Source organism: Cavia porcellus, unplaced genomic scaffold (genome assembly GCF_034190915.1).
Source record: "Cavia porcellus strain 051 isolate PalLab524CR breed Dunkin Hartley unplaced genomic scaffold, mCavPor4.1 scaffold_5, whole genome shotgun sequence".
Classification (NCBI taxonomy): Eukaryota; Metazoa; Chordata; class Mammalia; order Rodentia; family Caviidae; genus Cavia; species Cavia porcellus.
The window spans coordinates 28,847,901-28,860,454 of record NW_026947488.1 but is presented as its reverse complement, the minus strand read 5'-3'; the positions used below and the strand labels follow the sequence as shown (position 1 = coordinate 28,860,454).

General features: G+C 37.0%; 1 protein-coding gene and 1 non-coding gene across 5 annotated transcripts in view; both read left to right on the top strand.

The window, feature by feature from the left end:
• Window positions 1–12,554, top strand: part of Asxl1 (ASXL transcriptional regulator 1) — a 74,365-nt gene that overhangs the window by 46,960 nt on the left and 14,851 nt on the right. The window lies entirely within an intron of this gene.
• Window positions 901–1,010, top strand: LOC111753531 (U6 spliceosomal RNA). The gene has a single exon (XR_002788310.1). It is a non-coding gene; the product is annotated as a U6 spliceosomal RNA (small nuclear RNA).

Genomic DNA, 12,554 nt, shown 5'->3' with positions numbered 1-12,554 from the left:
CAGCACTTTTGTCTGGCTGTTGTCTGTAGCAATTGTGGAAACTACCACATCACTCACAATGTTCAGCACACAAACTCAAGACTCTTTATGTGATGGTGGCGGCCACAGTGTTCTCAGTAGCAACAAGAGGGTAAACCCCTCTGTCTAACTGCTTTTCAGGTCCCTGTTGGTCTCATATGAGAGCAGTCATTCTCAACCATGAAACCATTCGTTTCTCTCCCAGGCAATATTTGGCAGCGCGGCAATTTTAGTTCTCACAACTGTGGGATAAGGAGAGATGCTACTTGCTATATAGTATGTATAGGCCAAGATTGTATAATTCTTAGTCACAAAATTTTCTTGGTTTTTTAAAAGTTTTATATTTTACATTTAGGTCTATTAATCTCCTTTGAGGTTTTTTTTTCCTTAATTAGTTGCAAATTTTTATCAGCTTTTTTTTTAAGTTATAGGAATGACCAATTGGTCCAATGCTATTTGTTTGAAAAAGACTATCATCAAAAATCATTTCACTGGGGCTGGGGATTTAGCTCACCGGCTTAAGTGCCTGCCTTGCAAGCAGGCAGTCATGAGTTCGATCACCGGTACCAATAAAAAGGAAAAAGACAAAAAAAAAAAATTATTTCACTGTATTTTGTGTAAGGATCTGTTTATGGACACTGTTGTGCTTTGTTTTCTTACATGTCTGTCCTATCAATAACATACTACCTTGTTTCCTGTTGTATGATTTTAGTTAAGTCCCCAAATCAGGCAGTTGATACTTTTTTTGGTCTTTTTCCTTTTTATTGGTACCAGGGATCGAACTCACGACTGCCTGCTTGCAAGGCAGGTGCTTAAGGCAGTTGATTCTTGCAACTTTGTCCTTTTTTAGAATTGTTGTAGCTACTGGTTTTTACTTTTCTAGTACTCACTTCCACAGCACATATACCAAAAAAATTGGAACGATTCAGAGAAGTTTATCGTAGCCCCTGCACAAGGATGATGCGCAGATTCATGAAGTGTTTTTTACTTTTTGTGTACATCTTATTTTCAAAAATTTTAGTTGAGATTTAAGTGTGCTTTAAACTGACATGTTTGAGAATTGACGTTTGACTGTGTTGTCTTCCCTTCCATAAACGTGATATGTTTATCCATTTACTTAGGCTGTCTTTGGTATTTTTATTGACATTATCTTCATCATCTGCATTCTGTGTGTGTTAATATGTAACTACTTTAATTTTTTAGGAAGCTATAGTAGGTACTGTTGTCATTTTAACTTTCATTGTTGGTTGGTTTCATTAACATTTGACTTTTTGTTTAACAACTGTATATCCTATGAGTCCTTTGAGATTTTTCTAAGTGCAGACCATCATGTCATCTGTAAATAGTACTGCTTTATATTTCTTTTTGACATGTTTTCTTTTTGTTATCTATTCTTGCCTAATTTCACCAGCTAGAACTGCACATCCTATGTTTGGTGAGAGTAGCAAATACAAACATGCTTCTCTTATTTCCACTGTCAGAAGGAAAACCTTTAGTCTTTAATCATTGGTATGGTGCTGGTTCTAGTTATTTGGTAGATGGTCTTTATCAAGCTGAGAAAGTTCCTTTTTATTCCTAGTTTACTGAGTTTACTTTTTTGAAACAAGATCTTGTTAAGTAGTATAGGCTGGCCTCGAACTCTGTATGTAGCCCAGACTGGCATCAAATTCAATATTCTCCAGCTTTAGCTTTCCAGGTATACTGAGTTTTTATGATGAATATGTATTGAATTTGTTTTAATCTGCATTTGTTTGAGGAGTATCTTTTCATATACTTATTGGCCATTTTCCTTCATGAATTCTGTTATTTTAGTATTCCCTTTCTCCCTTTCCTTTCTTTTTATCTTTTTCTTTGTTTTCTCTTTTCTTTTTTCTTTCTGTCTTTCTTTCTTGGCGGTACTATAAATTGAACCAGGGCCTTTATATTGAGCTGCATCTCCAGCCCGTTTTAGTTTTTATTTTTTAGACAGGGTCTTGATAACTCTTGGAGTTACCCATGTTGCTTTGATTCTCCTGCCTCAGTGCCTTAAGAGTTCCAAAATTACAGGCATACACCACCATGCCCAACTTTATATTTTTATAAAGCTATTTGTAGCAGTTACAAACTTCAGAAAAATTATGAGTACTATACATAGAACTTCCTTTTAATGCATACATTAGTGTGCATGCCTTGTAATTAAGGACATTTGGCTGTGGTATGACTTGGATGAGTGTCTCTCAAAGAAGTATGAAAGTAACTTGCACGAGTTAAAGGCGTGGTCCCCAATGTAGTTCTTTTGGGAGGTGTTGTAATCTTGAAGTAGTGGAGCCTTATGAATGGTCCTTAGGTCACTGGGGAAATGCCATTGAAGGGAATTGTGGGACCTCATTCTCTAGTCTGCTTCCTTGTTTGAGATATGATGGTGTATTGCTGTTGTGACATGCTGTCCTCTCCAAAGGCGAATGGGACTACTTGATCTTAGACTTGAACCTTCAGGACCATGGGCCTAAATAAATCTCTCCATAAGTAGCTCATTTCAGGTGTTTTGTTGTTGTAACTTAGAGCCAACAGACATTCTACAGGTACTCAATACAGTTACCATATACCAGAAAGTTACATTGAAATATTATTGGTTTAATCTTCAGGTTAAAGTATGTGTTATAGTTTGTGTCAGGGTGCCCCCCAAGTCTCACATAGTCATGGAGGCTACAGAATCTAGCATGTGTGATTGGTTTGTTGTCTAGTGCTGAGATTGGTTGTGTGAGTGCTGCACCCTTCCCCCAGGGATGGATAAGCAGCATACAGTACAGGGGAGGGAAGGAAGTGTGCTTTTTCCTTTTTTACCCTTTTGCTCTTGCTGTTTGCAACCACCATGAACAGTTGACCCTCAGCCACATCACCCTGCCTTGGAGCCAGCTGAGTATGGACTGAGACCTCCAAAAACTGTAAGCTACATAAACCTTTTCTTGCTTCACTTTGGGCATTAGGTATTTTGTCTCAACAATGAGAGAAAAGTAACCAAGACAGTGTGTGTAATTATTTTTAGGTGTATGTCTTTCACACCTGAAGAATCAGGTTTAGAATTTTGTGGTGCAAGTAGTTGCCTTATATATTTGGTCTCTTGGTACATAACACTTCTTTTTTCCATGGCTTTTATGACCTTGGCTTTTTTGAAGATTACAGACCAATTATTTTACAGACTATTTATCAGATTGCATTTTCTTATGATTAAATTCAGCTTCCACATCTTTGTCAGGTATATTAACGAAGTGAGACTATGTTCTTTAGGGCATTCTTTCATGTAGCTTTATTATTCAGTTTGTCTTGTTACTAATGAAGTTTACCTTGATCACATACTAAAATGGGAACTAGCAACTGCAGCTTTCATCACTATAAAGGTCTTCTTTATCTTTTAACTTAATAATTACTTACGAGTAGGGACTTTGAAGCTCTTTGCTATCTCATTCTGCCTCCTAAATTTCTTATTTTTTTAATTTTATTTTTTGTAGTACAGAGATTGAATCCTGAATGCTTATTATGGCTTGCATTATTTTTTGATGAAGGAGAAGAGGAAGTAAAATATAAGTGTATATTATCTTTCATGCACAAAGAAACATAAATTAAACAAGCAACTACTGAAATTGGCTACCTGGCAGGGACAGGTAGCAATAGAATGGAGAGGTAGAGGACAGAGATGGTGTTGGAGGTGGTAGTATCCCTTTCTTTAAGTGTAAACCTTCTGTACAATTTTGACTTTTATAACCATGTTAGGTTTCACATGCTACAAAGTGAATCAAATAATGTAGACAAAGAATAAAAAATAAAAACAGGTTATAAACAGAAGAAAGGAAGTGCAATTCTATTTTCAACTATAAAATTCCTCTTGATAATGCCATCACATTGATTTCATTTTCTCACTGAAGATATACCTAAGTCTTTCCTGGGTGGTTACCAGCCATCCTCGTTTTCCCAGACTGATGAATTTCGTGGGTGAAGACTTTTAACTAACTCTGGAAAGTACCCGGCTCACTGAGCCAGTTAGTCACCCTTTTGCCCTTTTGGCATTTATGTGCACATTTTCTAAACAAGACATCTGTGTAGAGCACATTCAAGAACAGTTGCTTTAGCCAGGTGTGGTGGCGTACTCCTATAATCCCAGTGCTTAGGAGACCAGTCTGGGCTACATAGTGAGTTCAAGGCCAGCCTGAACTGCATAGTGAGACTGTGTCTTGAAATAAGTAAGTAAATAAGGGATTTGACTTAGAATTCCGTAAGATAGTATTATTACACTCTGCAGAACTACTTCTGAGAAGCATGATGTCATTCTGATTTCTTTATATATGGTGTGTTCTTTCTGACTAGATATTTTTTTATCCTTTTTATCTTGTATTTTTTATCTTGTATTTGGAATTCATGATATGGTCTTCTTTCATTATTCTGAGTCTTTTTGCCTTAATGAAACCTGAAAATTCAGGTCTTTCTATTTTTTTTTTTTTTTTTGGTCTTTTTCGTTTTTATCGGTACCAGGGATCGAACTCACGACTGCCTGCTTGCAAGGCAGGCGCTTATGGCACTGAGCTAAATCCCCAGCCCCTGGTCTTTCTATTTTATATTATTTCATTTTCAGATTTCTCTTTATGGACCTTCTCCTTGTGTGGTACTTTGCTCATGAAGCCTTCTCCCCCTTTCTTTTAATCAATTCTCTGAGAAAAACCCTATTTCTTGTTTCAGGTATCCTCTTTTAGTTTCTCTTTGGTTTTGTGTGAAAGGGTCTTGCTATAGTTCAGGCTGGCCCTGAACTCATATAACCCAGGATGGCCTTAAACTTGGGGTGATCCTCCTGCCTCAGCCTCCAGAGTGCTGGGATTTACAGGCATGTGCCAGCATACCCAGCTTTTAGTTTCTAGCAGATTGCATATGTTTGCTTGTTTATCTATTTTTTAAAAATTAGCACACTTCTTATGGCTTATTTTGGGACATTTTCACAAAGTTTATTGTGACATAAACCTCTTTCAGTTCTTCACTTTTGTTTGGGTTACCGTTTATCTAACAGATTTTTTTGTTATTGTTGTTGGTATTTTTCTTTGAAACACTGTCTTGCTATGTAGTTTTGGTTGGCCTGAACTCATTACATTATCTAGGCTGGCCTTGAACTTGTGTGATCCTCCCACCTCAGCCTTCCTAATGCTAGGACATGTAATAATTTCGGCCAGATAGCTGACAGTCTTTGGTGGGTCATTCATAGTGTTAATAGGTGGTTCATTTAGAAATGGCTTGCCAGCCAAACATATTCCAGGTCCTTTCCTCAAGGAACTGAATGTACAGCCAAAAAACAATGCTTAAAGTTTATTTGAAAAACGAAAGGTGAAAGGGTAAGGGAAAAACTGGCTTTGCAGTGTGAACTTGGATTAAACAAAAGAGAAAAAGATCAAAAAGTACAGCCACAGTGTGGTGGCGCACATCTGTAATCCCAGCACTTGGGAGACTGAGGCAGAAGGATCATTGCCAGTTCAGGCCAGCCTGGGCCACACAGTGAGTTTCAAGCCAGCCTGAACTGTATAATGAGACCCCGTCTCAATGAATGAATGGGTGAATGTACACCCTGAGTCTGGGAGACTCAGGCTGGGCTACAGTGAAAAGTTCATGACAGTGGGCCCCTCTTGGAACCTGTGTCCTCATATATCATCCACATCTTGTGGGAAGCCACATGAAGTTCTGTATGCAGGATCTTGGGAATTATTTGATGCTGTACTGGGCTCTTGGAATTGACAGGTTTGGCTTATTTCTCCAGCCAGCTTTGCCACACTGTACCTTCTACTTCATTTCCCCTACAGACATAAATCCCCATAGTTCTTTGTAGGGTGCAGGAGTAGAGTTTGTGTTCTGTAGCTTCTTTAAGCTAAAAGGAGCTGTATACCTTACCTACTGGGGATTATATGCTCTCCAGTACGTTGGCATGCTGTGCCTCTTTGGCTGAGTTCAGGAAAGAAAAACCTGGCAAGAAATGAGAAAAGAGCCTGTGTGGTGGTACACTCCCGTAATCCCAGCACTTGGGAGGCTAAGGCAGGAGATTGTTGCGAGTTTGAGACTAGCCTGGTCTACAAAGTGAGCTCAAGGCCAGCCTGAGCTTATGCATAGCAAGACCCTATCTCAAAAAGAAGAAAAAAAGAAATGAAAAAAGAGTGACCATTAAGCTACTGGTTTGAGAGGAGAAAGGAATTAAAGGAACTTTTTAAAGCCCAAATATGGGGAGCATATTGATTTCCATGCTTACCGTAGAGAATACTGTGTGTTAGATAAGTATATCAGATAAATTATCAAGAGTCTGAGAGTTACAGCCTTGTGAGATCTTATTTACTTCACTGTAGCAATACTAGAGCCTTGTTTTCTGATGAGAAATAAAGACACAGACACCACAAGGAGCCTGCTGTTGTGATCATTCCACGATGGCCTGCCCTGAGTCTCCTAGACCCAGGGTGTACTTTTATTTTTCTCATTTTTTCTTTTCCTGTCTTTTCATTACGTTTTCTTTATTTTTGTTTGGCTTTCGTTTTTTTGGTTTCTTGAGACAAGGTCTCACCGTGTAGCCTAAGCTGGCCTTGAACTTGCAGCAATCCTCCACCAAGTTTCAGGCTAGCCGGAACTACATTCAGATACTCTGTCTCAAAAAGAAAAATAAATAAATAAAACCTCTAGATTCTTTGAAAAACTTTATCGAGAGGTGTAATTTCTTAGGGTTCTACAATTTTGTTTGAAATATCCATGTGCATTTCCTTTGTATGTGTGCTTTGTGTGCATGCCAGATATTGAACCTAGGGCTTTGTTGCTACATTCCAAGATCTTTTTTTGTTTTGTTTTGCCTTTTTTGAGACAGGGTCTCATTGTACAGTTCAGGCTGGCCTTGAGGTCAGTGTGTGTATATATATATATGTGTGTGTGTGTGTGTGTGTGTGTGTGTGTGTGTGTGTGTGTGTGTGTGTGTGTGTACTCATGACTTGTGTGTGTGTGTGTGTGTGTGTGTGTGTGTGTGTGTGTGTGTGTGTACTCATGACTTAATGCTTGCCAGCCTGATCTCAAACTTAAAACAAGCCTTCTACTCAGCTTCCTGAATGCTGGGACTATACACGTGTGCCACTACACCTGGCTTCTTTCATTGTTTTGAGACAGGATCTTATTAAGTTGCCAGGAACTGGCTGGCCTGGAACTTGGTGATCATACTGTCTGAAGAAGAAATTCTGATTTCTAAAACGCGTCTAGACCCAGGGCTTCAAATGAGAGATAGCAAGTCTGTGGACAATATCTGTAAGAAACTTTGCTTGAAGTGTGTACAACAAATCACAGATGAGAATTGTTTTATTTCTGGTTGATGGAAACTTTTCCCTTTTTTTGTTTTGTTTTGTTTTGTTTTGGTGCTGGGAATTGAACTCACTGCCTTGCACTTGTCAGGCAGGCACTGTGCCACTGAACTATATTCTTGGCCCAGAAACTCCTTTCTTGTCACTAATGAAAACTCAATTTCTCTTCTTTATAGTCCAAGAATTTGTTCATTAAAAAAATAACAGCTCTTCTTTTTCTTTCTTATAACATTGAAATGGCTTGTGAAAATTCAAATTCAATCATTTTTTGTATCACATATTCTTAAAAAATAATAAAGCCTTTTCTCAAGCATATGTGGAGTTCACATTACTAGTGTTTTTAGCATTTACATTAAAAAATTACAATATCATTAAAAGACTAGTCTCAGTTTTTCAAAATTGAGTTTTGACTTTAAATCTGTGACTGTCTGTACATCTTCAATATTTGTTTATTATGTGGTGTAGTAGGGATTGAAGCGCACTGAGCTGCTTCCCCAGCACTTCTTTAATTTCTTGAGACAGTTGCTGAGCCTGGGCTCAAATTTGTGATTTTCTTGCTTCAGCATCCAGGAATGTGGAAACTACAGATGTATACTACCACATTCAACATGTGTTTTTTGTAATACAAATTTTGATAATATTTATGTCATGTTTCATAAAACCACTGTAACCCAATTTTATTAGAATATAGTTCACAGACCATACAACTCATTTTTTAAATATATTCATAATCTATGCAGCTATCACTAGGATCTAATTTCAGAACAGTGCAGCATTCCAAGAAAGAAGCCCCATTCCTTTTAAGTGGAATCATTCCTGTTCTGTCCTCATAGCCACTACCAACCACTAAAGTACTCATTTATTAAGTACTTTTTTTCCTTGCTTTTGACTGTTTGTGACTTTCCCATGTTAGAATCAAGTTCTACAGAAAATAATGTTGAAACTTACTGGAATTGGATTGAATTTACAAATAACTGGGAAGAAATGACATTTGTACAGTTTTAAATCTTCTTAAGTACATGGTGTAGCTCTCCATTTATGTAGGTTTTAAACTTTCTCAGAGTTTTTTATGTTTTCATAAAATGGTTATATTTCTTTTGTGGAATTTGTCTCTGGATAGTTTATGTTCATTGTTAAAAATTACATTTTCTCATTGGTTATGTTACTGTTGATATTAGGATCACCTTTTTTTATACTGGAACTCAAACTCAGAACCTTATGCTTGCCAGGCAGGCACTGTACCACTGAGCTAAATCCTCAGCCTTAATGTGATTTTGAATCTTGTAAGTCTGGCTGAATTTTCTCAGTAGATCTATGTCTCTTGGTTCTTCATTGTAGGTAAATTATGCTATCTGGAAATTATACTACTCTTGTTCATTCTTGTTTTTTATTTTTATTATGCATTGGTTTGGATATTAGGACTGTTATATGCTCATATGTTCTTAGTTTTTAATAATTTATATTAAACAGCCTTCAAATTAGTCTTTACCTTAGCAACAGTCTAGATTTCTGCTCTGGAAAGGTTTTTCAGACCCATAAAGAAAATTTAGGCATATGTAAAAACATTTTTTTTTTTTTGATACTAGGAACTGAATGCAGAGTGTTTTGAGTGCTTAGATAAGTGCTGTACCACTGAGCTACATCTCAAGTTCTTTTTATTGTTCTGCTTTGAGACAGAGGGCCCTAAGTTGCCAGGGCTGCTCTTGAATTTGTACTCCTCTTCCTCAACCTCCTGAGTACCTGAGAGTATAGGCATGTGCCATTATCCAAGTTGCTTGCCTGAGAGTCTAATCCAGGCAGTGTAAGCTTTGTCACTCTAAATTTTAGTTCCTTTTTGTTCACTGTGTAACTCACAGGAGTTTTTAAATGTCCTATTTAGGTTGGTTTATTACTGATGGTGCTTTTTTCATTATTATCTCTTTCCAATTACTTTTATTAAATATATTTTATACATTTAACAGACATGTTAATAAAAGAGAAAAACTCAGCTCAAAAGAGTACAAAACACTTGAGTAGATTCAAAAACTCAGCTCAAAAGAGTACAAAACACTTGAGAGGATAATAGTATAGCCAATGAGCACATAAAGTAGTCAACATCTTTACTTATCTGGCTGGTGAAAATTAATACCACAAGGAGATATTGCATTCCCACTAGAATGGCTAAAGTAAGACTGTTGACAGCACCAAATAGTGGTGACTGACAGTGCCAAATGTGGATGTAAATCTTTGGAAATCCACTTTACAAGTTTTGTTTTTGTTTTCCTGTTATTGTGTGTTGAATGCAGGGTCCTTGCATTGAGTTACACCCCACTCCTTTATTTGTTTGGAGATAGAATCTCAGTTACTCAGCCCAGGCTGGACTTGAACTTCAGCCCTCCTGCCTCAGCTTTATAGACCACAGGAATTACAGGCATGTGCCACCATCCTCAGTTTTTACAGTATTTTATTTTATTTATTTTAAGTTTTATTTTAGAATAAAACCAAGCAAAACAATAAAGCAAATCAAAATAAGATAGTGTAACATCTTGACATAGGATTTCAAAACAAGATAATAGGAAATCAACAGTAATTACCATAATGCCTCTTGCTCTCTTCAAAATAGTTGCCCATACCTTCAGACAGTAAAATCAACCAAAAAAGAATCAGAATTGAACCAATAAAAACAAAACAATGAATGCGGTATAGGACTTCAAAACAAGATAATAGTAAATCCAAAATGATACCATAATACATCTTGTTATCTTTGAACTAGCTGCCTGTGCCATCGGTACAATAAAATCAAACAAGATAAAACAGAATAAAACCCAACCAAACAAAACAATGAGAATGATACAGGATTTCAAAACAAGGAAATCCCCCATAGATGTTACATTGCATATTGTTATCCTCTGACTAGATGGTCAGACTGCTGGCTTTAGATCTGCAAAGCAAGTGAACACTAAACACTACAATCAGTAAGTTGTATTTTACTTCATTAGCTGTCATCACATCCTGTGTTTCTCCAGATCAGCTGGTTGCTTACAGGGGCAAAGGGATGGACATTGGCTCTTCTTGTCTCCCTGCCCTTGTGCCAGAAGGGGATGGCGTCTGACTCTTCCCCCATTCAGCCCACGTGGCGCTGACACAGGAGGTTTTAGCTCGTTGTTGACTTCTTGTTCTCCTGACCCACAGTCCACAAATTGTACCGACTCACAGAAGAGGGCTGGCATCTGACTTTTCTCCATGCATGGCTTGGCCATATTTTATAGATTACGTCTCATCCTTCATCTTAATAGACAAAAACTTGAAAATGACCTAAATGTCTGTCAAAAGGAAAATATATCAGTTGTGTATATGAATACTTCAATAAGACATAATGAACTAACAATGTATGCAGCAATGTGGATGATAGGGTGATAGTATAAGTGTTAGTCTGAATGGAACAAGCCAGATAAAGAGGTGTATAATGTAAGATTTCAATTAAAGGAAGACCAAGAACACCTGTTGCCCTAATTAATGGGATGGGAAGGGTAGTACAGTTGGTGGTTGAATAACAGCTACAAGAAACGTTTGGAGTGCGAGAAATATCCTGTATCTTTTTTTTTTTTAATTTTTTTGTCTTTTTTCTTTTTATCGGTACCGGGGGATCGAACTCAATGACTGCCTGCTTGCAAGGCAGGCGCTTATGCCGCTGAGCTAAATCTCCAGCCCCCAATATCCTGTATCTTAACATATATTCCTCAAACTCATCAGATGATACACATAAGATCTGTCAATTTCACTAAATATAAATTATACATTAATTTTAAAAAATAGGAAAAATGATACGATAGGTAAACACTGAACCAAAGATGTCTTCTAACATAAGCACAATGTAGTTACTCAACTTGGAAATTTAATATTACTACTAGACACTTTTATCTAGTATATTGTTTATATTCAGATGGCCCAATGTCTTGCAATTTGTAAGTCTTAAAGGTCCTCATTACCTCCCTTAATTATGTATTGATGGATGTGTTAATTTGATTGTGTGATTTTGATTGGTAGTCATTTCATAATGCATATGTATATTAAATCATTGTCTACCTTGAATATATACAATTTTTATTTGTCGGGTATACTGCAGTAAAGCTAGAGGAAAAAATAGAAAAAGAAGGGCCAGGGATTTAGCTCAGTGGCTCAAGCACTTGCCTGGTAAGCATGAGGTTGTGAGTTTGATTCCCAACACCAAAAAAAAAAAAAAAAAAAAAAAAGTAAAAGATCAGGCAATAATCCCAGTACTGAGGTTTTGGTAGGAAGATTGCTGTGATGTTAAGGCTAGCCTGGGCTGTACAGTGAGTTCAAGGAACACCATTCATTACCTTTTAAATTTTTTATTTTTTAAACACTTGCTTATAGAAAATATCATTGCCAAAAAAAGAAAAGAGAAAGCTGTTGAGTCTGAGACACATTTTCTAGTACCTAATAACTTTCAATAGCTCTATTTCTTTTTTAACAAACTTGCAGTTAGTACATAAGAGTTAATTAACATCAAACTAGTACAGTTTATAAAGCAGTATTAATGAGAATTAGAATTGCTTTTATTTTCTTGAAAGTTTTGTTCTTCTGTTTGATTTATACTGGAGATGTGAAAGGCTTTAGAAATCTTTCATAGTTTGAATTGCATACAATATACAGGTGATATTTCTGTTTGCCATAGTGCTGTACTCAGTATTATGGTTCTTCCTCCACTCTAAAATCTAGAGGAAGGACATTTTGATTTAGCTGTCAGTAAAGTATTTAGTACTCCAATCTGTTTCTTATCTCTCTCCCAAGATAGGATCTTCTACTCTGATACCCCGGGGTCCTCAAATTCTCCATCTGCTAGTTAGCCTCCCAAGTAGCTGTGATTATAAGCAAATAGCTCTGGACCTGGCTAAATGTTATTTTCTTGATCATGCAAAAAATTATATGTTGCTGGGTATAGTGGTGCACTCTGGGGATCTGAATCAGGAGAATTGCAAGTTTGAGCCCAGCCTGGGCAACTTAACAATTTATGAGACCCTGTCTTAAAATAAAAAAGGACTGGGAATATATTCAGTACAGAGACCCTGAGCTCACTCACCATTATCACCCCCCCCCAAAAAAAAAGAAAGAAAGAAAGAAAAGATGGGAGATGTCACAATGATAGAGTCCTCCTGGTTTTATACAGCAGTATAAAAATAAATAAATACCTAAGCCACA